General features: G+C 42.9%; 1 protein-coding gene and 1 long non-coding RNA gene across 6 annotated transcripts in view; one reads left to right on the top strand and one right to left on the bottom strand.

Moving 5' to 3' along the window:
• The window catches only part of LOC123759027 (cGMP-inhibited 3',5'-cyclic phosphodiesterase 3B), a 156,713-nt gene that overhangs the window by 122,531 nt on the left and 10,777 nt on the right, over positions 1-23,405 (bottom strand). The gene's annotated exons all lie outside the window — the stretch shown is intronic.
• LOC123759031 (uncharacterized) overlaps positions 20,000-23,405 on the top strand; it is a 40,711-nt gene continuing 37,305 nt past the window's right edge. For both annotated transcript variants that reach the window (XR_006772965.2, XR_006772964.2), the window contains exon 1: positions 20,000-20,014. This is a non-coding gene — a long non-coding RNA (uncharacterized lncRNA). The remainder of the gene's footprint in view (positions 20,015-23,405) is intronic.

Raw genomic sequence — 23,405 nt, 5'->3', positions numbered from 1 at the left:
ACCACTCACCAACACTAACCATCCACCACCACTAACCATCCACCACACACTAACACTAACCATCCACCACACACCAACACTAACCATCCACCACACACCACTAACCATCCACCACACACCACTAACCATCCACCACACAATCATAAACAATTTTGTCTAGTTAATTACACAAATTGTAAACATTTAGTCTGCAAACATATTTTAATAATTCACTCAAAATAAAATCATTAATTTAAAATTATATTTCCACTTGATTGAATCTATAGGGAATAAGGTAATTACGATAAGGAAGTGATAATGCAGAGTGAAAGATGGAAGGGATAGGAGGATAGGAGAGGAGCTGGGATAGGGGGGGTTGGGGGAGTGTAAAGGAAGAGTGACTAACCACATGGGGCCATCGGGGATCGAACTCAGACCTAGGAGAGGGGGTCAGATACTCTCGAAATGGGGATATATAATCTACACGGGCCTCTTATAAGCCAGATGCGCGATCTTGGTTGGTACCATTTTGATTTGATTTGGTTACGTGTGTGTGTTTAGGGGTTTGGTTAGGTTAGGGTTGTTTAGGAGAGTCAAAGCCACTTTACGTTTGATGTTTGTTCTTAGTAGACTATGATACCTGAGCTGACGTCGTAGTGACGGCTCGCACCTTGAGCACATACACACACACACACACACACACACACACACACACACACACACACACACACACACACACACACACACACACACATACAGCCCCCCCGAAAAGCTCAGGAACCTGTACACCAGTAGATTGACGGTTGAGAGGCGGGACCAAAGAGCCAGAGCTCAACCCCCGCAAGCACAACTAGGTGAGTACAACTAGGTGAGTACACACACTGCAATCGACTATGAAAAGCAACAACTCACAAATATCTTCGTTTTCTCTGCATCGGACTCGACAAGTTAGGTGGTGACTTGAGTTCATATGTCTCTAGTTAGGTAAAAAAGTATGTTTTTATTTACGGAGTGACAAATCACCTACACGTAGAGTTGTGAACATTTCCTCATATCTTAGCCCCTACGAGGATGATGTAAAAAATTGGTGAAAATTGGTGGTCCGAAAGGGAGAAGCAAATAGGGTAAGAAAGAATAGGTAAAATTGGGTACGAAGAAAAAGTAAGGGGTACGATGTGAGGCGAACAAGCGAACCACCCAATGGGTAACCTAATTGATGGGCAGTCACGTATCCCTCCAACCCTTGAGTGTGGGGAATGGGTGGGAGTGGGGGGGGGGAGGGGGGAGAGATACGGAATTGTTTGTTTACCTAGTCAGCTGATCGGCCAGTCAGCTGATCGGCCTTGCCATCTTTCCTCCCCCCTCCCTCCCTCCCAATTTCCTGCTCTCTCTCTCTCTCTCTCTCTCTCTCTCTCTCTCTCTCTCTCTCTCTCTCTCTCTCTCTCTCTCTCTCTCTCTCTCTCTCTCTCTCTCTCTCCTCCCCCCCCTCTCTCTCTCTCTCTCTCTCTCTCTCTCTCTCTCTCTCTCTCTCTCTCTCTCTCTCTCTCTCTCTCTCTCTCTCTCTCTCTCTCTCTCTCTCTCCTCCCCCTCTCTCTCTCTCTCTCTCTCTCTCTCTCTCTCTCTCTCTCTCTCTCTCTCTCTCTCTCTCTCTCTCTCTCTCCTCCCCCCCCCTCTCTCTCTCTCTCTCTCTCTCTCTCTCTCTCTCTCTCTCTCTCTCTCTCTCCTCCCCCCCCTCTCTCTCTCTCTCTCTCTCTCTCTCTCTCTCTCTCTCTCTCTCTCTCTCTCTCTCTCTCTCTCTCTCTCTCTCTCTCTCTCTCTCTCTCTCTCTCTCTCTCTCTCTCTCTCTCTCTCTCTCTCTCTCTCTCTCTCTCCTCCCTCTCTCTCTCTCTCTCTCTCTCTCTCTCTCTCTCTCTCTCTCTCTCTCTCTCTCTCTCTCTCTCTCTCTCTCTCTCTCTCTCTCTCTCCTCCCCTCTCTCTCCTCCTCTCTCTCTCTCTCTCTCTCTCTCTCTCTCTCTCTCTCTCTCTCTCTCTCTCTCTCTCTCTCTCTCTCTCTCTCTCTCTCTCTCTCCTTGTTGACTAGCTAGTAGCTACTGCGTCACGGTAATCCGAGAAGATGTGGCGGAAGATAACAGTCTGAGGGCCAGCAAGACTAGGGAAGTCAGCTGATGGTGATAGCAGTAAGAACAGTGATGATAGTGATGGTGGTGAGCGTACTGTGATCACTGGTCGCAGTGATGATGGTGAAATTACTGTTTTTGCAACTGTGCAGTAGCAATAGCTACTGCACAGTTGCAATAACGAGTAGCAATAGCTTCTGCACAGTTGCAATAACGAGTAGCAATAGCTTCTGCACAGTAGCAGTAGCATGGTGTTACGTACAGTGACGATGGTGTCAAGTACAGTGACGATGGTGTTAAGTACAGTGACGATGGTGTCAAGTACAGTGACGATGGTGTTAAGTACAGTGACGATGGTGTCAAATACAGTGACGATGGTGTCAAGTACAGTGACGATGGTGTCAAGTACAGTGACGATGGTATTAAGTACAGTGACGATGGTATTAAGTACAGTGACTATGGTGACAAGTACAGTGACGATGGTATTAAGTACAGTGACGATGGTATTAAGTACAATGACTATGGTGACAAGTACAGTGACGATGGTATTAAGTACAGTGACTATGGTGTCAAGTACAGTGACGATGGTATTAAGTACAGTGACGATGGTATTAAGTACAATGACTATGGTGACAAGTACAGTGACGATGGTGTTAAGTACAGTGACGATGGTGACAAGTACAGTGACGATGGTGACAAGTACAGTGGTTACGTTGTTAGGTAGTAACAGTGATCATAATCACAACACTTGTATTGATAGTGATATTGATAATTTTATGACACATTACAGACGAAAATAATATGAAGATCAAATACTAAAAAAAATTATATATGAAACTGAAAATGGAGAAATTTAAAAAATGTTAAAACTATTAAAATGAATAGTCAACTAAATATAACATTTAGGCATCAAAATATATATCAAATCAATAACAAATTATAGTTTATCTTATGGTAGAAATTGTCATATTAAGGACACCATTGAACTCATAGCCTAATATTGCATATCACTATATTAGTAGTATTATCCTAAGATATCACTAGGAAATGTAGATGTTTATCTCTCAGAATGTTTGGTAATATGTTTATTGTTTGTGATGTGTTTATATGTATGTATTAACACGATGTACTGAACGGGGTGTGAATAGCTTGAGCTACCTCATCCCTTTGTGTGTATTTTACCTCAATAAACTTATTTCAATTTCAATTTCAAGATATCACTTGATTTCGTAGTTTTTAATATTCGAAATTTAGAGCATATAGCATTATGGAAAACTTAATTTCATTAATATAAGCTTGTACGTTAAACTTTCTTAGCCTCATAAACCATTACTTCAACTCCGGTGATTCACGTTTCTCAACTAGAAATAATTAGACGTAAATTCTGAATAACATCCTAACACGAATACACTAATGTGTCTGTTGTTTAAGATTTGCTACTTGCAACAAAAAGTTCTAAGTAGCACGGGCTATGGTGAGCCCGCAGTACTTATGTGTCGATGTGTCCATTCGCCCAATTAAATTAAAATTTACATCTCCACCCGATCAATGAAATTGAGACAATTCTTCCGTCAGCCCTGGAATTGCTCAACATATAAATACCTAACCAATTAAATAAGAGCGTTTTACAAGCCAATGAAATAGAATCTAGAATCAATCTAGAATCAATAGAATCTAGAATCAATAGAATCTAGAATCAATAGAATCTAGAATCAATAGAATCTAGAATCAATAGAATCAATCGACTAGAATCAATAAGCCAAGTTGATCATCTCCATTTGGCCAATCAAACCAACTCGCACAGATTCAACCCTCCGAGGAGAGTAAAGATTGGCCCACTCCACCACCCAATGGAATTATCTCCTTGCTGAGCTTAACAGCCAATCACGTCCTATGCTGAGAGAGTCAGTCCGCCAAAGTCCTAAACGAGTTAACGACTTCATTAGGAAGACTGTCAGCCTTCCTCGTGGGCCGAGTTAATCACCCAACAACAATTCCAAAATTACCGTCAGAATTTCCTTACTAGCCAAGACTGTTATCATTCAGTAGTCAACATAAAACTGTGAATCTATTGGCTGTATTGATGGTTCATTTTCATGTCTTCGTGAAGTGTAAAGAAAACACTATAGAAGCAATCGAAATTATTGTGGGTTGGACATGTATATGAGTGGGATTGGGTGGTTATAAATAGGAGCTGCCTCGTATGGGCTAATAGGCCTTCTGCAGTTGCGTTTGTTCTTATGTTCTTATTGAGGATTTAAATTAATTTTTATGATAGGCTGTGTGGAAGGTTTGTCTTGGTCGCCTAGTTTGTAAATATGAAATGATGTTTAGTACAAATAACTTTGAATAGGTGGTGTAGGTGTGCATGAATACACTCATGTACAAATAAATACATATATACATATGTACACTCATACATGCATGTATGTATCTGTATTCATATTATCACATTCTTCAAAAGAATCGCATCTGACCTGGGAGAGAGAGAGAGAGAGAGAGAGAGAGAGAGAGAGAGAGAGAGAGAGAGAGAGAGAGAGAGAGAGAGAGAGAGAGAGAGAGAGAGAGAGAGAGGAAGCAGAGATGTAGAATAAACGAGAAGAGGCAGAGATTCTTGTATAACAGGTAAGGAGAAAGAAGAGAGAGAAAGAGAAAATATGAGGAGAGAGGCTTGTATATCTCAGTTATTTTCTCCTCCCTCTATTATTGCTTTATCTTGCTCATCTTGTCTCACTAACGCCTACTACCTCTCTCCCTTAACCCCCTTAACTACTCCCCCCCCCTCCCTCCCTTCCCTTTTACAAGCCTACTGCATTTTCCTCAATGTTTATGTTCATATCTTTTTATCCGACACACACACACACACACACACGCACACACACACACACACACACACACACACACACACACACACACACACACACACACACACACACACACACACACATACACACACACACACACACACACACACACTGGATTGAGTTTCTGATGGTTGAAAGGCAGAGGTTAAAAGCGTATTTTCGAATCTGCAAGCACACCTAGTGTGGGATGTACTCACCTAATTTGTGCTTGCGGGGGTTGAGCTCTGGCTCTTTGGTCCCGCCTCTCAACTGTCAATCAACTGGTGTACAGATTCCTGAGCCTACTGGGCTCTATCATATCTACACTTGAAAATGTGTGTGTGTGTGTGTGTCTTAGATATATATATGTAGTAGCAATAATAGAGGAAAAATAGATTGGTTAGAAAGGCGGGGTCCAAGAGCTAATAGCTCGATTCTGCAGACACAAATAGTAAATACACACATTAAATCTGCCGCCCCCCCCCTCCTCCAGGCCCCGCCCCCCCCTCCTCCAGGCCCCGCCCCCCCACCCCCCCTCTAGGACCCGCCCCCCCCCACCCCCCTCTAGGCCCCACCCCCCTCTAGGCCCCACCCCTACCCCCCCTCTAGGCCCCGCCCCCTTCAGGGCGGGGGTTACCATGAATTAAGAAAGTTAGACAGCGAGAAGTGGCCCGTTACCTCGTTAACGTGAAGCGTCAAACTGCCAAACAACCTCTTAACTACCACTTTAGAGGTCGTTACCAATGTAAGGAACAAGTGTGTCACGAACGACTCTTAAAACCGTTTGGTTTTTCCCTCGAAGATGTAAATTTTGTCTCTCCTTAGGTGGAATATTTCGGGTAGGATCCAAAACCTGTACCGATATGGGCATTACGACGTCATAGTGACGTCACACCTCGAACGCACCACTTACATGACGCCATTTCATCTCTTATTTTTGTTGGGGGGCCTGGCGGCTGAGTGGACAGCGCTCTGGGGTCGTAGTCCCAAGGGCGCGGGTTCAATTCCCGGCGGAGGTGGAAACAAATTGGGCAGAGTTTTATTTTACCCTGATGCCCTGTTCACCTAGCAGTAAACAGGTACCTGGGAGTTAGACAACTGCTACGGGCAGCTTTCAAGGTACCTATTTACTATTAGGTGAACAGATGCATCAGGTAAGATGGTATTCGTTTGAGAGAAACCCAATCGTTTCTTTCTCGGCTGGAAATCGAACCCCGGGAGTACACACTTAGATGATGTGTATATATGTGTGTGTGAGTGTTTGTATATACTCACCATGTTGCACTCTCCAAGATGCGGTTGTATGGGTTGAGCTACAGCTGTCGGTCCCGCCTCTCAACCGTCAATTAACAGGAATGTATGTGGAGAGTGACAGCATGAAGCCTTCCTCAAGGGAATGTTGCATTTCAACATATATATATATATATATATATATATATATATATATATATATATATATATATATATATATATATATATATATATACTATTATATCATAATAGCACCACACAAAACTACACCTCGTATACTTACACATAAGCATATACACATAAACAGGCGTGTATATTTATACATGAGAGTAGTGGAGAGAGAAAGATCCGGTATATATATATCCCACTCTGGTTATACCTCCTCTCTCAGTTATACTTTACAACCTTTCAAAACATAAACACATACATCTCCCGTGTCTTATATCGGAGGGTAGTATACCGCAGTCTCTTATATCTTATACGACACTATTTGGTAGTTCAGTCGGGTTCATTCTCGACTCACACTCGAAAATTCCAGGGTCGAATCCCAAGCAGGACATGAATTGTTGAGTACATTTCCTATTACCTAATGCATCTGTTCACCTAGCAGTAAATAGATACTCGGGAGTTAGTCAGCTTCTTGTGAGGGTTCGTGTCCTAGGCGGGGTCAGTAACTCGACCCAGCAGGGGGGTGGGGGGGGTGACCTAGATATGCCTAACGTGTATGAATACACGCTGGCTGCCTGTCCCTCGACATAGTAACTTAAATGATTAAATCATACTGGAGAATCGAGGTCCCCAAAAAAGTCAAACTACTGAGCTCGATTCCCCAGGCCCCAATTTTACAAAACTTCTCTAACTCCCGGGATACAAATTTACTACTAGGTGAGCAGAGGCATTAGGTAAAAGGAAACATCCCTCCCCCACCCCCCACCCCCAACCATTTCTGTTCCGCCTAGGACTCTATCCCAGGATCCACAATTGTATTGTCGAGAATGTAGCCACGGTTCAACCGAGAGCTGTTGGATTAGTACACCATTTTCTGTCAAAACATTTCAAAAGTCTAGCTAGGTTGTCCATTAAAATGTTCTGCGGTTATCGGAAAGTGTATATAATTAAATAAACCTAAACTCAGCTGTCTTGATCTTCCAATTGTTTTATTGGCGTTGAAAAAGGAGATAAGTGAAATTTAATTTAGTTAGTCCTCCTACTGTTTTCTTTGATTTTTTTTGTTTATTTTTTCCCCGGGTTGTAACTGTAACCGTTCAGGCTGCTTTGTTTATGTTCACTCTCCTCTTGCCGACGACGGCGTCCAGACGTCTCTGCTGCTCTGCTCCTTCCAGTGTCGTTGCCCTTAAATCAACAACAGCACCGGGATCACATTCACACCGTAAATGTGATCCACATGGATCACATTCTGTTTCTCGATTTGGGATTTTGACACTGCCGTTTGGCGTTCCTATTCAGTGTAACCCACATATCGCCTTGGGTCACAGGATAGTTGCTAGATTTTGCACATTTTCTGACTGGTTCTTCGGTTGGAGTGAGGGTATCCGGCGCCGGCTTGGCCCAGAGGTGCCGGGAGTTGTGGGCTCCTGGTGGGCCCTCAGCCGTGGTGGGCGACTGACTTCTGCTCTACTAGAATGACTACACTGGATGACTTTTGTGTTTTAGTTGGGGGGTCGAGTTTTTGGTTTTGCTACCCGATGTTCTGTGTGAGGCGGGGCCGGTGCTTATCACCCTGAGGAACTCCTGGGTCCCCAGGTCATCTGCCCATCTGTGTTTATTGGCCGGAAGGCACATTAGTTTCCGCTGATAAGCGACGTTCATTTTGCCATTAGGCTTCGCGATTAACCTTTCGAGGGTACGCCGGGGCGCATCCGATCCCACGATCGTTGTGTCCGCTAAACCAACAACAAGGTGGTTCCTCACCTGGGTGTCTGGCATATTTTGCTAAAGTGTATTAGTGCTCAACTGTCTCGTTTCCTGATGAAAAACATCCTCGGGTACACTGTGGAATCTTTGACAAGCCGCCAGGTTCTTGTCCCCGTCGAAGCCACTGGAGATGGTGGCCCTCAGGTAAATATTATCCTTTTTCGTGACATTTTATATATTATTTTTCCCTTATGGTGTTTTTTTTATATTTTAGTAGACGGTGTATATACACCAAGGTGTACCCCACTTGCAGGAGATGAGTCACAATAACGTGGCTAAAGTAAGTTGACCAAAACCACACACTAGAAGGTGAAGGGAAGTTGGCTAGTAACAACGTTTCGGTCCGTCCTGGACCATTCCCAAATCGATTGTCTTGATTGTCAGTGTTCCCCCACTTCTCTGTGCACAGTATATACACAGAGTTTACTTAGTCCTGGACTATGTTCAGAATTAAATTCAGAAACTGGACTATATTTAGTAAGACAGTAAACGTATGGCCACACTGGGCAACTGTCCAAGGAATCCCACGATTGTAGGGGCCCCATTCTGCCATATTGTTCGAGATCTGAACCTTGCGGCAAGATTCTCTTGGCAGAGTGGATATATATAATTACTCGACCTCTCGCTGGAAAAGCCTGGAATTCAAGTCCCTTTTCAAATGATATTTATAATATTAATAAGTTGCGCATATCTGATGATAATCCTGCATTTTAACGGACGGGCGGGCCCCATCATATCCTATAAGGGGGGCCCCCAGTGCATTGCTGCGCCCATTGAGCACAATGTTGTTAAGACCCTGACTAAAGTATATTTGCTAGTTGGCTAGTAAACAATTGTGGTGGCCTCCATAACTCCCAGAGGTTGTTTAATAACCTTTATTAATCAATCTCTGTTGTTTAATAAAGGTTAATAAAGAGGTTGTTTAATAAATCTTTAATAACCCTCAATAATCCAAAGGTTGATAACCTAACGCTAAACTAACCCACTCGAAGTATTTTAATCATTAAACTATTTAATACTTTTAAATAGTATTTTAAATTCATAATATAAATTCACGAGGCTTGCGGCAAGGTTCAATTAAACATTATTTCAGTTAACGAAATTTGGCGCCACGTTGGAGGCCTAGTTAAAATTGACGCTGGTAATTAAAATATAGAAAATAAAAATATAGAAAAAAAAATGTAATTGAGTGGAAGGATGTGTTGTAATACTTGCGAAGTTTGGCGCGCAAAATGTTGAGCGGTTACTCCTACTTCACTTGGCGGTTATGACGTCATCAATGTTTTTCCTTGAGAACAAGGGTAATCGCTAATTGTTTTCATTGTTTCTCGTGTCAATAAAATGAAGTGATCAAATGTTTTATTTTTTTAGTGATACAAAGTTTTGCGTAAGTCGTGGCCAGAGTTGCAATATAATGATTCAATTATATTGCATGGTTGGGCGTAAGGGTGATAATGTTATTAAATGTGCCGTGTTTTCCCTCCATTTAAGAAAGCGGCGCTGATGAGAGATGCTTTCAATTATCTCAAGGAAATAACTAGCATTCTCGGCCGAGCGGACAGCACGCTGGACATGTGATCCTGTGGTCCTGGGTTCGATCCCAGGCGGCGGCGAGAAACAATGGGCAGAGTTTCTTTCACCCACTGCCCCTGTTGCCTAGCAGTAAAATAGGTACCTAGGTGTTAGTCAGCTGTCACGGGCTGCTTCCTGGGGGTGGAGGCCTGGTCGAAAACCGGGCCGCGGGGACACTAAAAAAGCCTCGAAATCATCTCAAGGTAACATACAAACGTTGGGCTATCATACAAACGTTAGGTTAGCATACAAACGTTAGGCTATCATTCAAATGTTAGGCTATCATACGAACGTTAGGCTAGCATATGAACGTAAGGCTATCATTCAAATGTTAGGCTATTATACAAACGTTAGGCTATCATACAAGTCTTAGGCTATCATACAAACGTTAGGCTATCATACAAACGTTAGGCTATCATACAAATGTTAGGCTATCATTCAAATGTTAGGCTATCATACGAACGTTAGGCTATCATACGAACGTTAGGCTAGCATACGAACGTTAGGCTAGCATACGAACGTTAGGCTATCATTCAAATGTTAGGCTATTATACAAACGTTAGGCTATCATACAAGTGTTAGGCTATCATACGAACGTTAGGCTATCATACGAACGTTAGGCTATCATACGAACATTAGGCTATCATACTAACATTAGGCTATCATACAAGCTTGGGCTACATCGTTCATCGGATATCTTGCGGATGGGTGTTGTGAGGATTTGGGTTGGTCTTGTAAAATCGGTTATCTATATGTACTTCCGATGCCATCTTTGTTATAGTATCTTTCACCTTCTGATTGGAAATTCCTCAACTGAATTGTAATTAGTGAAAAAAATTGTCGTCAAACAACTGATCCATAAGCGAAAATATCTTCAGGCTTGCAGTCAAATACCCAACAATAAGTAGCAGGTCTGTAATTCACATATAGACAGACATATTATAGTTTATACAGTGTAATGCCTAGCGACATTTTTTTGCTCAGATACAGCTTATTATTCAAAGGTATTATTGGTGGGTTTATGGATATTTAGGTCTAGGTAGATAATACATTGACTGCTGGAACGTAGGAAAATTGACTCGGGTACATAACCTTATCATTTCCGCTAATGTTTTTCTTAAATATTGTGAACCCGGGGAGCCGTTGGTTTGTTGATTTGAGTGGGAGAAGGGCACGAGTGCCGGATGTGCCACAGTGTTCCCCTGGAGGATAAAATACAAAGCTTCGTGGTTATGTGCGCGTCGCTTATCGTCGGAAAGCTACCAAACCTGATGGCGGAAAGGTGCCGTGCCTGGGAGGGTGGAAAGGTGCCGTGCCTGGGAGGGTGGAAAGGTGCCGTGCCTGGGAGGGTGGAAATGTGCCGTGCCTGGGAGGGTGGAAAGGTGCCGTGCCTGGGAGGGTGGAAAGGTGCCGTGCCTGGGAGGGTGGAAAGGTGCCGTGCCTGGGAGGGTGGAAAGGTGCCGTGCCTGGGAGGGTGGAAAGGTGCCGTGCCTAGGGGTGAAAGTACCGTGCCTAGGGGTGGAAGAGTACCGTGCCTAGGGGTGAAAGTACCGTGCCTGGGGGTGAAAGTACCGTGCCTAGGAGTGTAAAAAGTACCGTGCCTAGGAGTGTAAAAGTACCGTGCATTGCAAGTTTTGGAGGTGCTCATAGAATCCTCACAGGCCGGCGGCCATTTGTTTTGATAATAGGCTGTGAAAAAAAAACACTTAACAGGCGATTCATAGCTGCTTCGCCCATTCCCCAAATATATATATATATATTACAACTTACACCGATACATATAACCTAGTCCTGATTATGTATTAAAATATACTATGAATAAACATATCTTATATGCATAACTTTACCCGCGGAATGCTTTTGTTCTTCAGTTTAAATTGAGAAGCTAATCACGGAAGGCCTTTTTAGCACATAGTAATGTAAAGATAGTCAAAGGTAAAATGATTCATGCATATCTCCCAAAGCCCCACCTGTGTGTAAGGTCTATTTACTGACCCAAATATTCGCAGTATTTACTGGTCTCGAAGCCGGTTTGAACGCCATAAATTAACTACCATTTATCGCGGTCCGAATTTAATCCAAGTAAACTATGTTTTCTCCCCCGAATAAAAGTCAACTCCGCGAATATATTTGAACTTAAAAAGTTTGTTTTTCCTGTTAATGCTCTCGCTAAGGCCTCGTTTCAAGTAATGAGAACTCGAATCCGCTTCTCAGGGCTCAGCTGTTGGTCAAACATCATCCCATAAGTCAGGTTGACGCACCTCGCATCAGTCACCTCAGCTGTTAGGTAAACACCATCCTCTTCGTCGTGTTGACGTATCAAGCTTCAGTCGCCTGCGCTCGTCGCGTCGACGTATCGAATCTCCCCCTTCCGGCGCCCGTCGTGTTGACGTATCAAGCTTCAGTCGTTTGTGCTCGTCGCGTCGACGTATCAAACTTCCCCCTTCCGGCGCCCGTCGTGTTGACGTATCAAGCTTCAGTCGCCTGTGCTCGTCGCGTCGACGTATCAAATCTCCCCCTTCCGGCGCCCGTCGTGTTGACGTATCAAGCTTCAGTCGCCTGTGCTCGTCGCGTCGACGTATCAAATCTCCCCCTTCCGGCGCCCGTCGTGTTGACGTATCAAGCTTCAGTCGCCTGTGCTCGTCGCGTCGACGTATCAAATCTCCCCCTTCCGGCGCCCGTCGTGTTGACGTATCAAGCTTCAGTCGCCTGTGCTCGTCGCGTCGACGTACCCACCATCACCCACCGGCGCTCTGGGTGATGGTCTATTTTCGCCGGTCTTACTAAAGCTCGGTCATAATGCGGACTCTTAACCTGTTGGCTGTATATCACTGGGATCAACACTAAGGTGGAGGAGGGGCGCCCGCGTGTGTCACCGGCTGGACCATCTACTTCAGTCCTACTTCCAGTTGATTAAATGTTTGTGGGAAATGACGTTTAAACGCGCACACACACACACACACACACACACACACACACACACACACACACACACACACACACACACACACACACACACACACACACACACACACATATAAGAGGAGGCAAACACTCATTTTCAACCCCGTGCTCTCAAACCGTCTCATTTTGAACGTTATGGTCACCAATGTACTCTGAAAAGCAGCTCACAAATTTCCCCGTTTTCTATGCCTCGGTCGGTTAGGTTTGATGGGTTGCTTCAGGCTATGTACCAGTTCTGGTTAGGTTAGTGCCTCGTATTCTGTACGTTGTGGCAAATCAAAGAGAGCGGGCTACACAAAAGCCAGCACCCAGGAGCTGAAGCTGCAACCTCTCCTAGGTTAGGTAAGGGAGCCGGTGGCTGAGCGGACAGAACACTGGACGCGTGATCCTATGCTCCCGGGTTCGATCCCGGGCGCCGGCGAGTTTTAATGGGGCAGAGTTTCTTTCACCCTGATGCCCGTGTTACCTAGCAGTAAATAGGTACCCGGGAGTTAGTCAGCTGTCACAGGCTGCTTCCTGGGGGGGTGGAGGCCTGGTTGAGGACCGGGCCGCGGGGACACCAAGCCCCGAAATCATCTCAAGATAACCTCAAGATAGATAAGTACACATAAGGTAGTCAAAAAGACAGGTGTAGGGAGGGGGGAGAGGTAAAAGGGAAAGGGGCGTGAGGGGGAAGGGGAGAGGTAAAGGGGAAGGGGGGCGTGAGGGGAAAGGTTAAAGGGAAGGGGGGGGGCGTGGTGGAAGAGGGGAGATAACAAGCAGGTGTACCAGAATATTTCTCCCCCTTCCTTTGGCAACTCTTGCCCCCTGAGTTCTTAAGTCAATCAGGGGGTTTAATTATAGGGTTCCTGGCGGCCCGGGGCTGGTAACACCTGCTGCCTCCTGTTACCAGTCTTGGGGGGGTTAATTGGGCTGTTCGTCTTGGCTTGTAGAGGAGATGGTTGTTAATAGTGGCTTTTGGCCCGGTTGTTAGGCTGTGGTTTGTAGCTCTTAGTAGGCTGCTTGTGGGTTAGTAGGCTGCTTGTGGGTTAGTAGGCTGCTTGTGGGTTTGTGGGTTCTTTGTTTTTTGGAAGTAGATCTAACTACTAACAACTAGTAGATCAAGCTACTAGTTGTTAGTAGATTGTCATTAAATTAATCCACCAATTATAACACTTAAAACAACTGTTTGTTGAACATTCAGTGAAAGAGAAGCAGTACTTTACAACCTAAATTAGCGTAGCCTAGGCCTAATTGTACGTCATCATAGGCCTAATTTAGTACATATACCGGCCTCACTAGGCCTAAGATAATTAAGGTTTGGTTGTTGTCTTCTTGGTCATGCCATCTACAAAAGCAAAACTACAAAACTACTTTTTTTAATGGGAGGGTAAAACAGTTCACTCTTTTGTATGTTTGAGCAGCGGACCTGCTCCATTAGTCACACAAAGTAATAAGAGATGGACTTTTTGACAGACCGCCGGCTTCCTGTCCCCAAATATCCCACTGTTAAAGGTGACCCCTTAAGGGTAAACTTCAGCAAATTCGGGTAACACTAGAAATTGTTACAAATCTCACTGTGTAGCAGTGTAAAAGAAATTCCGGGGCACAGTATATAATTGCTACGATAATTTATATAAATTCTTCCCCCCCCTTCCCCCCCCCCCCCCCCGGTGTTTTTTTTTATAAAGTACTCCACAAGCAATTTTTTTAAAATCACTTTTAATTTTTTTAAGTACTCTACAAGTTTTGTTTTTTAAGTACTTCACATGTTTTTGTTTTTTTAAGTACTCTACAAGGCTTTTTTTTTAAGTTCTCCACAAGGTTTTTTTAAGTACTCCACAAGGTTTTTTAAGGCTTTTTTAAGTACTCCACAATTTTTTTTAAGTACTCAAAGCTTTTCTAAGTACTCCATAAGGCTTTTTTTAAGTACTCTATAAGTTTTTTTAAGTGCTTCACAAAGGTTTTTTAATATACACCCGAAGATTATTGATATAAGTACTTCACAAGGCTTTTTGTAAATACTTTCAGGCTTATTTGTAGTACTTCATAAGGCTTTTAATAAAGTACTTCCCAAAGGCTTTTTAAAAGTACTTTCAGGCCTGGTGATACATATATAGAGCTCTGTATACAATCCATCATCCAGAAAATTATCCATCCATTCAATCCATCGTCCATCATGCGACCCCATCCACCTATGCTTTCAGCATCCATCTACCCATCCAATCATTTATTAATAAATCCACCTATTCCTCAACCCACTCTGATATCCATCAACTCAGTGATCAATTTAAACTCGTCTACACGTTATGCATTCCACTTTGAGCCATCAACCTAATCATCAGGTGAAATTCATCCACCCGTTCTCCATCAACTCTTTTTTTTTTTTCCCCCAACTTTCAATCCACATGTCTACGCTTAATATAACTACAGGAATTCTCGTTTTCTTTTGCTGTTCACTGATGTTTACATTTTGACGTCATTTGTGGAGTTTCACCTGTCCAATAAATATTTTTTTTTTTTGCAAATTTCATTGCAAAAATAGCAAATTAATTTAGTTTTTTTTTGTTATCGTCTGCCTCGGTAACCTAGATACGAAGGGAATAATATTTGCGTCTTGGCACCTGTGTGCAGCGGTGCCGACGCGGAGTGCCAAGTAGCTAGTTGAAGTTACTATTCCCTCGGGGTGGTGCTCTCTTTCTGTGATCTAATGTGGTAACCTGTGTTTTTTTTTTGGAGAACATCTTGTATGTTGTGAACATATCCTCTCTGTTTCATATTTCTTCTAGGGTGGTATGATGTGGTTCCAATAGCCTATCCTCGTTGTTTAAATCTCTTAGCTCTGGTTCTTATTTTGTGGCAAACTTCTCTACTTTCTCAATTTTTTTATTTTGTGCTTCACTGGGTGTAGATTCCAGGCCGGTGCCGGATATTTCTGTATCGGTCTAACATAAGGAATCATTCAAGATTGTCTGGAAAAACTCCTTATTAGATACAGTATATTAAATGACATACTAATGGTTAAATTTTTTTAACATTTTAACATTGATTTTTTAACATTTTAATATACTGCGATTGTTACCCTGTTACACACAGTTACACACACACACGGGTGGTACACGCACAAGGGGGCACAGGCGGAAGCTGAGTACCCAACTGAGACATTAGAAAGAACTTTTTCAGTGTCAGGAGTAGTTAGTAAATGGCATGCACTAGGCAGTGATGTGGTGGAGGCTGACTCCATATACAGTTTCAAATGTAGATATGATAAAGCCCAGTAGGCTCAGGAACCTGTACACCAGTTGATTGACTGTTGAGAGGCGGGACCAAAGAGCCAGAACTCAACCCCCGCAAGCACAACTAGGTGAGTACATCCCAAGGATGCAGCCTACAACAGCTAATTAACTCCTAAATATAAACTATGCTCAATCCTTTCCGTACCGGTTGGGGAATTGAATCTGTATATTTCGATTGTGAGCCGAGGGCGTTCACTACTGAACCGCAGGACCCTTTATGTGTTCTTATGCGTGTGCGTACACGCATAGGAACGCATATATGAACAATGAGAACATAAGAATATGTCAACATAAGAACATGAGTACATATGAATATGAGAACATAATAAATAAAACGACATCAAACCATCAAAATAGGATTTTATTTGTAATAGTAATCCCCTGAACCGCCTTCCATTGGACTCCATATGCACTTTTGTAATTTCCAGATACGGGAGAAAGTAATTCAAACTAGCGACAGTCAATTGGTGTTTCACATTCGTTTCTTAAACGAGCGGAAGTCTCGACACAGGGGAAACCGAGAATTTTTATTGACCAAAAAAAAAAAAAATACGAAGAAAGGCGGGATCGTTTAGGATTGAATTTTCGGAAGGGAGAGACGTAGCCTAGTCACTGGGTAGCCTATTCTGTTTCTTGTCTAATGTAATTATAGAGAACATTTAACGAACCAATAACGAGTGTCGTTCTTCGAGCAGTTCTAGGATAATGCCGTCTTTGTTGGCACAACGGTAAGATTCATCCCATTCCCTGTTACTTACCGTTTTGGTCCGGATTCGAGCCCCTGACTAGACTTGGACACATTGGGAGACATCTCCCGTCACGCAAGGTGCAGCTGCACCCCCACAGATCTCCAGTATCATCTCTTGATACTGGTAATGGCTCAAAAGGGCCACCACTAACGGGCTAGTCATGCCCGTGCCACCTCTTGGGTGGCTAAATCTTTATCAATCATCAATCCTGACTAGAGAGGATTGTCTGGCCGTCAATCCCTAACTGTTAGCTCCTGTTTTTTCCCAACAGTTATTGGGTACGTGGTTGTTAACTGATTGACGGATCGTGTTCCAGGGGAAACTGCTGCCTTATGAGACAGAAGCCGTCTGCCCCTGCACCCACCTGTGGACGGATTTATAAGACAGTAGACGTTACACGCTGGGTCAGTTGGGGACGGTCATTATCAAACATAATTGGTAAAAACCGTTATTAGTTCGAGATAACGGTAAAAACCGTCATTAGTTTGAGATAACAGTAAAAACCATTATTAGTCTGAGATAACTAAAAACCGTTATTAGTTTGAGATAACGGTAAAAACCGAATTATATCAACAACCACTTTTGACGAACAATTTATTTCAATACACTATCATTCCAAATTGAATTTACATATACTTTTCCTTGTGATGCAGAGTCAGCAGATGTATGTGTGTATGATCAAAGTTCACAGTGACAGGAATTGAGTTAGTATTCTCTCTCCTAGTGTAAAGGAAGACCTTAATTAGTTTAAGTCTCCACCCTTTGTGCGTCTAACAAAAGTTGTAACCGATTTAATTTCTTATGATAGATTTAATTAGTCTCTGTGGATTGAATAAAACCGGCTGATAGGTGTCTAATAAGAAGCCTAATGTTTCTGAACCTTGTCTTATCAAACAATTTATTATTAATAACATTTATCGCTTATCACAACCCAGCTGACCACAAGCGATCACCACAACCTGGTGTGAGATGCAAACACACAGCTAATTAAGCCAAGCAATTAATTAACCTAATCAGTCTGAAACCAGTAGCTAATCAATCCAAACAAACCAAGTAAACAAAGCCAAACCAATGAGACTAACCAAGCAGATAACCTGACGGCAAACAAGCCTCACAAACTAGGAAAAAAAAACAGAAGAAACCAGTATGACAACCCCGCCCGTGACCAGCTGACCTAGCGAAAGACAGGTGGTGGCTAGGCTAGGCTAGCTAGCCGCCGTCCACCGCCTGACAATGCGAGTTCAGCAGGTCCGAGCAGGTGGGAGAGAGGATAGAGGATATACGCATGTTTGAAACAGCGCCAGAGAGAGAGAGAGATAGAGAGAGAGAGAGAGAGAGAGAGAGAGAGAGAGAGAGAGAGAGAGAGAGAGAGAGAGAGAGAGAGAGAGAGAGAGAGAGGGAGAGAGAGGGAGAGAAAGGTGGGTGGATGGGTTTGGGAAAGAGGCACTTTAGTTAGCATATACTATTCACCCCATTACCAGAGAGGTTACAAGGAGTCGCAAATTGGAAAGTACCAATATGTAGTGATGGACCGCCAGAAATTACCAATATGTAATGATGGACCACCAGAAAGCCCCAATTTGTAGTGATGGACCACCAGAAAGTACCAATATGTAATGATGGACCACCAGAAAGTACCAATATGTAGTGATGGACCACCAGAAAGTACCAATATGTAGTGATGGACCACCAGAAAGTACCAATATGTAGTGATGGACCACCAGAAAGTACCAATATGTAGTGATGGACCACCAGAAAGTACCAATATGTAGTGATGGACCACCAGAAAGTACCAATATGTAGTGATGGACCACCAGAAAGTACCAATATGTAGTGATGGACCACCAGAAAGTACCAATATGTAGTGATGGACCACCAGAAAGTACCAATATGTAGTGATGGACCACCAGAAAGTACCAATATGTAGTGATGGACCACCAGAAAGTACCAATATGTAGTGATGGACCACCAGAAAGTACCAATATGTAGTGATGGACCACCAGAAAGTACCAATATGTAGTGATGGACCACCAGAAAGTACCAATATGTAGTGATGGACCACCAGAAAGTACCAATATGTAGTAATGGACCACTATTAACTGTAGTGGTCCATTACTACACATTGGTGCTTTCCACCAAATAGTTACTCTAAGTACAATCACTTCAGGAGGATGGGGTTGCCATACGCAGGCTGCCTGTCCCCGCCAAACTTCAGTATTACGTTTACTCAACTAATTACATCCTGCCCGAAACGCTTTGCGTAATAGTGGCTTTAGGCATTGTATGTACTAGCTCTATCTATTAACCCAACAAACTTTGTAAAATCTCTTTATGTATGTACCTTACCTAAATAAACATTTATTTATTTATGTATTTACAGTTTCCCCCTCGAATTTGTGATCGTGTTACAAGTGCAGTATTGTAACTACAGTACTGTAGTTAATGTTACAGAGGTCGCGAGGAAAGCTAAGGGAAGCCTCTTGCAAGCAACTGAATTAAAAGCCCTGCAACTTCTTCTTGTTGACTAAGATACTACAAGTCAGCATTGCTAAGACTCTCGTGGCAACCTTAAAATTTTCAGCACTACAGGTAAACATATGGCAACTTTTTTGTATTGCCTTTCTCACTAATATAGATACTCTTAGATATGTCAACTATTATAGATTAACTATTTCTACTTTTAGATAGAAAATAGCTGGAATTTTTAGCCTGAGAAAGGGTTTGGGGGGAGGGGAGGGGGCCGCAGCTTGGACGAGCCTAGCCTGTGAATGGGGTACGACTCAGAAAAGTCAAACAATTACAAAATAAGTAAAACAAATTATGGTATTTGAGCTGTTTGGTAGTTGGTTGGATCGAGCTTCACCTGGATTTAGGTCAAGGCTTAAAGAGGAATAGGATTTGGGAAAATAATATTACAGATGATTTTAATCGCCGATTCAAATTCAAAAGTCGTTAATTACAGATTTACATTTAAAGACAAAATTTTTAATCAAATTCAAATCTAAATTAATTTTTTTTAACCAGATTCAATTGCAAATTTGAGCATTTTTAATCACAGATTCAAATTGAAATTCACCTGTTTTTAATCACAGATTCAAATTGAAATTCACCTTTTTAATCACAGATTCAAATTCAAATTCAAAACTTGTATTCATGAGTGGTTGTACACTACAGCCATTGATGAATGGCTGTAGGACTACACATAGAAAACGAATAATAATATTAAAATAATAATGTAGGCGAGACAGGACGTCAGTCCTGCCGGAGAGCGCTTAGCGAGCGGATATCCGCCCAGTGAGTCCTCAGCGCTCATCTCTACAACATTGTGTGTAAGTAACCCGCTACCAGGAGTTATCAAGAGGTTACGCAATCCCCCTTACGAAACCTGTACATCTTCCTTCAATCATGGCGGCTTTGTTTACATCTATTACATAGTTAAATGAGGGGACTATGTTTTATCCAAAGACACCCCCGTGGCGCAGTGGTAAAACACTCGTCAGTGGCGCTTCGCAAATGCTTTGGTCTGGGTTCGTATCCTGGCCTGGGAGGATTGACTGGGCGCCAATCCTTAACGGTAGCCTCTGTTCAGTGAATGGGTACCTGGTTGTTAAACGATTTGGCGGGTCGTATTCCGAGGGGAAATTAGGATTAAGAACCTGCCCGAAACGCTATGCGTGTTAGTGGCTTTACAACCATGTAACAACTCTTGTATATTATAAATGAAAACAATTTATGGAGACTCGTGACGTCATCAGCTCGGGGGTGAAGATCACGTCCAGTTGACTTAGCGTAAACAAAGCTACTAGACCTTGTAGCGGAGTAGTCTACGCCCTCGAGGTTATAGCCCTGGAGTCATTAAGCATATACGTGTCAATTTACGAAACCAGTGCAGCTTTCATTAGTCATGGCCGCTTAGTCTACATTTATTAAACAGTTAACGCGCTTGGAAACTTAACAACTCAAGGTTGTGAAGTTTCTATTAAGGGTTATTAAGGTTGTTTATTGTTATAAACAACCGGTTATTAAGGCCTATCAGCCTCTGGAGGGTTATTAAGGCCTATCAACCTCTGGAGGGTTATTAAGGCCTATCAACCTCTGGAGGGTTATTAAGGCCTATCAACCTCTGGAGGGTTATTAAGGCCTATCAACCTCTGGAGGGTTATTAAGGTCTATCAACCTCTGGAGGGTTATTAAGGCCTAGCAACCTCTGGAGGGTTATTAAGGCCTATCAACCTCTGGAGGGTTATTAAGGACTATCAACTTCTGGAGGGTTATTAAGGCCTATCAACCTCTGGAGGGTTATTAAAGCCTATCAACCTCTGGAGGGTTATTAAGACCTATCAACCTGGAGGGTTATTAAGGCCTATCAACCTCTGGAGGGTTATTAAGGCCTATCAACCTCTGCAGGGTTATTAAGGCCTATCAACCTCTGGAGGGTTATTAAGGCCTATCAACCTCTGGAGGGTTATTAAGGCCTATCAACCTCTGGAGGGTTATTAAGGCCTATCAACCTCTGGAGGGTTATTAAGATCTATCAACCTCTGGAGGGTTATTAAGGCCTATCAACCTCTGGAGGATTATTAAGGCCTATCAACCTCTGGAGGGAACCTCTGGAGGGTTATTAAGGCCTATCAACCTCTGGAGGGTTATGAAGGCCTATCAACCTCTGGAGGGTTATTAAGGCCTATCAACCTCTGGAGGGTTATTAAAGCCTATCAACCTCTGGAGGGTTATTAAGACCTATCAACCTGGAGGGTTATTAAGGCCTATCAACCTCTGGAGGGTTATTAAGGCCTATCAACCTCTGCAGGGTTATTAAGGCCTATCAACCTCTGGAGGGTTATTAAGGCCTATCAACCTCTGGAGGGTTTTAAGGCCTATCAAACTCTGGAGGGTTATTAAGGCCTATCAACCTCTGGAGGGTTATTAAGGCCTATCAACCTCTGGAGGGTTATTAAAGCCTATCAACCTCTGGAGGGTTATTAAGACCTATCAACCTGGAGGGTTATTAAGGCCTATCAACCTCTGGAGGGTTATTAAGGCCTATCAACCTCTGCAGGGTTATTAAGGCCTATCAACCTCTGGAGGGTTTTAAGGCCTATCAACCTCTGGAGGGTTATTAAGGCCTATCAACCTCTGGAGGGTTATTAAGGCCTATCAACCTCTGGAGGGTTATTAAGGCCTATCAACCTCTGGAGGGTTATTAAAGCCTATCAACCTCTGGAGGGTTATTAAGACCTATCAACCTGGAGGGTTATTAAGGCCTATCAACCTCTGGAGGGTTATTAAGGCCTATCAACCTCTGGAGGGTTATTAAGGCCTATCAACCTCTGGAGGGTTATTAAGGCCTATCAACCTCTGGAGGGTTATTAAGGCCTATCAACCTCTGGAGGGTTATTAAGGCCTATCAACCTCTGGAGGGTTATTAAGGCCTATCAACCTCTGGAGGGTTATTAAAGCCTATCAACCTCTGGAGGGTTATTAAGGCCTAGCAACCTCTGGAGGGTTATTAAGGCCTAGCAACCTCTGGAGGGTTATTAAGGCCTATCAACCTCTGGAGGGTTATTAAGGCCTATCAACCTCTGGAGGGTTATTAAGGCCTAGCAACCTCTTAAGTTTATTGTTATAAACAACCTCGCTTAGTTCATAAGCGAGGTTGTTAAGAAAAAACTTTAGTTCATGAACTTAAATAAATATTATGAATTCCACTATGATTGAGTAAAGATTATTTAGTATTTGATGACTCTAAACCCAAGGTTCGATTCCGGGATGGAGTAGAGACGGTGGGGAACGTTTCCTTTCGCCTGATGCCTCTGTTCACCTTTGAAGTAAATAGGTATCCCATGAGTTAGGCGACTGTTGTGGATGGCATCTTTATGTAGCGAAAGACGCCATCCACATGGCATTAAATTTTACATGTAGCGATCATGTCTCGTCCATGGACGTAAACTTCGGTGTTGTTAGCCTGTCTTCATAACTCATGTCTCTCATATCTGGGATCAGTATCGATATTTATATTTGCATGTATATGAGCTGGATGCTGATGCTGTGTATTTTAGTATAGACATGATGTCTATTGTATACAAATGATGGATGATTCCTTAGTAACTAAACTAGCATGAAACAACCCGTTCTCGCACTTTCTTACAGTCAATATTGACTTATGAAATACGTGCATATGTGACATACTAAACATACTAATTTACCTTGAAAAGCTTCATAGAAAACACCGACCTTACCTAACCTTAGTATGTTAAGATAAGCATCTTACTTAACCTATACCTATAATAGGTTAAGTAATAATTGTAATTACGAAGCAATAAGATGCTTATCTTAACATACTAAGAAGGTTAGGTAAGGTCGGTGTTTTCTATGAAGCTTTTCAAGGTAAACTAGTATGTTTAGTATGTCACATATGCACGTATTTAATAAGTCAATATTGACTATACGAAAGTGCGAGAACGAGTTGGTAACTAAACCAGCATGAAAAAGTGACCTGATGCGGGTTTTATATATTGCAGGAAATGGGTTTAATGTCCTGTTTACCTGTGTGTTGTTCCTTGCCAGTTGGTGCCTTCTGTTCTCCCCTGTACCCTTCTTCAATACGTTGCACTTTGCACGAGTTGAACTCTATGAACCACTTGTTTGTTCAATTACAGTTTGCACCATCCGGTGTCACTTTGGTGCTTTGCATCATCCTGACACTCTGACATCCCCCTT

Source organism: Procambarus clarkii, chromosome 15 (assembly GCF_040958095.1).
Source record: "Procambarus clarkii isolate CNS0578487 chromosome 15, FALCON_Pclarkii_2.0, whole genome shotgun sequence".
In the NCBI taxonomy this organism is placed as follows: Eukaryota; Metazoa; Arthropoda; class Malacostraca; order Decapoda; family Cambaridae; genus Procambarus; species Procambarus clarkii.
Note: the sequence above shows the minus strand (reverse complement) of the source record. Positions and strands in the feature narration are given on the sequence as shown.